We start from the raw sequence: 3,590 nt of genomic DNA on the forward strand, positions 1-3,590 counted from the left end.
TTTCTCTGCTCATCTTCTTCAGTTTGTATTTTTTTAAGTTATGAGAAATTGGTTAAGCCCATGCATTTTTGTTTTATTATTTCATTTTACAGATGCATTGCTTGAAAAAAAGACATACATATTAAATATGTACAACAACTTCTTTTCAGAGATTATTTTTTGCCTATTTGTCCATAATATTTAAAACAAATATAAGAACACATGTATTCCTTCAATTTTTTTCAATATATTGTAAATATAATTAAAATATCTTTCTTCCATAACTCACTATCATCGTATAGGAGGATCAGAATTTTTTAAAAAGTGTTTCCTAACTTCGGAATTTAATATAGTCTCTAAATTTTCCCCATTGAGCCCAAGTCTGTGGTAGGTAATTTTGCTTCAGAATTATTGTACTTACATAAATACATAAAAGTAGAATAAAAAAGTAGAGGTCTTTTAAAAATTTTTAACTGTGCCATCAGGTGGCCTGGGTATACCAATTTATACTTCCACTGATATGTTGGAAGAATGCCCATTTTCTTGCACAAGTTCCTCCCTGGGTATTATAAACTTTGTGGATATAATGTTATTAAATATACATACCTCGTTTTTTGTTTTCCTTTTTCAATTTTTAAAAAATAATTTTTTGCCTTTTATTCAAAGAATATAAATTCATTTAAAAATTGCATTGCATTGATAGGGAAAATAAAATAAAAGTAGCATTGATAATATAAAGAAAATTTAATTTTATGTATACATATAAGCATATATAATATTGCATTATATAATATGTAAATAATTATATATTATAATTCATATATTTTTATATATCAAATCATAATTTCCATTATTTCTTTTTTTATCCATCCTTCTACCTCCCTCCCCTTTAGTAACCATAAAGTTTATTCTCCATAATTAAGAGTCTGTTTCTTGATTTGTCTCTCTCAATGTTCTCCCTTGTTTGAAACAAAATCTTTATTCAGTAATAATTTATATTTTTATATTATTTTTTTCTCATCATTTAAAATGGTCTTTAGATATCTATTGTGTATATGGATGGATTCGTTTCTTCATACACTGTTAGGTATCTTCTATGTGCTCAATTCTTTCTTAATTTCAGCCACTATGTTGACTACCTTTTACCTAAATTTATGGTCCGTAGTTGTTTCTGTAGCAAACATGTTTAGAAGGGAAAAAAAAGCAGAAAAAAATTATAGACCGTTTTTCAGACCATATGGTCAAATTTCCGCTTGCAAAGTGGTCAACTTACACTATTATTCTGTTATTTCCAATCTAAATGTGTACCCAGTTCTTTGCACAGGGCTCTGAACTGAGTATTAAAATTTATATTAAACTTTGCTATGTTTTCAGTAAAGAAAATAGAATACATATTTTTCAATTTTACTTGTAATAACATTTTTTCTTTGTATTTCTGTTTGCTAGGAAAACAAATCCTAGAAAAAAAATTTTTGTGTTATTAAACGGAGTAAATAATGTAGAATACAACCATAATCCTACCACTGGATAAAAGCCACATGTAAAATTTGGTTGTATAACCTTTCATACTTTTATATATGCATAGATATAGATGCATGCACCTATGTGTACATATTCATAAATATAATCCAATAACTGTTTTTTACTAAAATGCCACATTAAAATATACCCATGTCAATTAATATTGCACAATATTATTTGTGGTGGTTACATAGTATATTATGGTATCTCTAGGCAATTATTTTTGTAAACCAGTTGACCTAACTACTGGATTTTTGTTTCTGTTTTTTTCATATTAAAATAAAACCTTTGGGAAGACTATTGTTGCAGTCATAACTTCATACACATTCAGGAGTATTTATCATACATTCATTAGAAGTCTAATTACAAAATAAAACACACTGTCACAAAGACTGTGAGATCATTTCTATATTAACCCTAAATAATCCATTCCCAGCTTACAATTTCACCCATTGTTCTGCATTACTGTCACTTGTAATTCTTTTTGAATGATGGAAAAAAGATGTTTCAAAAGGCAAGTCATTTTTCTACTTATTTAAAAAAATAATTTGAAATTGTTTGAGTTAAAATATAATGATTTTTTATAGTACTTAATTTATGTTAGGCATTGTTATAAGTGTTTCCCATGTACCTACTCATTTAATCCTCACAACAACCTCTATGTGGTATATAGTATTGGATTTTTTTCTGTTTTACAGATGAAGTAACTGAGGCATGGAGAGGTAAAGTAACAGCCCAAAGTCATACAGCTAGCAATTCATAAAGCTAGGACTTGAACCCATGTAGTATAGATTCATAGTCTGTACTCTTAACTATTAAACTATAATGAAAAAAGGCATGACTGTCCCTTTGTTTTTTAATGCCTCCAAATCCCTTTTTCTTATGCATATGTAAGCATATTTTAACAAAAATATATTCAAATACATTTTCCTTCAAGATTTTAAAGATTATTTATTTATTTCTGAGAGACAGAGCAAGAGAGCGAGAGTGAGCACAAGCCGGGGTGGGGGGTGGGGCAGAAGGAGAGAATCCTCAAGCAGACTTCCCACTGAGTGTGGAGCCTCACACGGGGCTTGATCACACAATCCACGAGATCACAACCTGAGCTGAAACCAAGAGTTGGACACTCAACCAACTGAGCCACCCAGGCGCCCCTCCTTGAAGATTTTATTTAGTAAAACACATCTTTAAAAAAATGAGAGAATGATGTCATCAAGATGGCGTTATAGGCTGTTTCCATCTTTCATTCTACTTACAAGAAGACCAACTAACACTCATCCATTGATAAGACATCATTAAGGAAATCCCAAACACTGAGAGTGAGTCTGAAGGACTCCCTGGACCACAGAGACCAAGAAGGACCACATTAAGAATGTAAGAAGAGGGGCTATACTCTGACAGCATCTCCCCCACTAATCCCAGGCTGGCACAGAGCCACACTGAGAGGGCTCCCTGAGCCTATAGTTTCTCCAGTGGGAAAAAGAGAACCCAAGGTGGACAGCCAGTTTCCCCAGTGTTATGGGATGCTTCCCAGGAAGCACACTTGGGTCTTATTTCATGAGGATCATTGGGAGAATCTGTGGGGCTCAACCACTAGGAATCAGATAGAGACAGAGGAGTAAGGCTTACAGCAACCAGTGCTCAGACCTTGGCAAACTACATTCCTGCCTGCAATGGTGCCAGAGCAGGGATCACAGCCAGTGGCTCTGCCCATCTGCAGAGCTAAGCTGGTGGCCTTGTCTGACTAGGGAACTCGGTTGGCAGTTATGCTGGATGTGGGTCCCCAGTCAACAGGCTGTACCCACTGTGGAGCCTGTTTCACTGCCCCACCCAGACTGGGAAGCAAATTCACAGCCCTTCTCAACTGCTGAAGGGAGTTCCCAGGCATACCCTGAGGAAGCCTGGCCAGAGAACACTGGCAGCTGTGGAGGCCATCTTACAGCCCCACTTGAGCCAAGCCAGAAGCTCTATTCAACTGTTAAGCATAGCCTCTCATGTCACATAACCAGGGAGCTTGAACAGCAACCCTCGGTAAGTTCAGAGCCTAACCCATTATACTGCCAAGCTGCAAAGCCCAACCTATACCCCTG

Source organism: Ursus maritimus, unplaced genomic scaffold (genome assembly GCF_017311325.1).
Source record: "Ursus maritimus isolate PB19 unplaced genomic scaffold, ASM1731132v1 scaffold_111, whole genome shotgun sequence".
Lineage (NCBI taxonomy): Eukaryota > Metazoa > Chordata > Mammalia > Carnivora > Ursidae > Ursus > Ursus maritimus.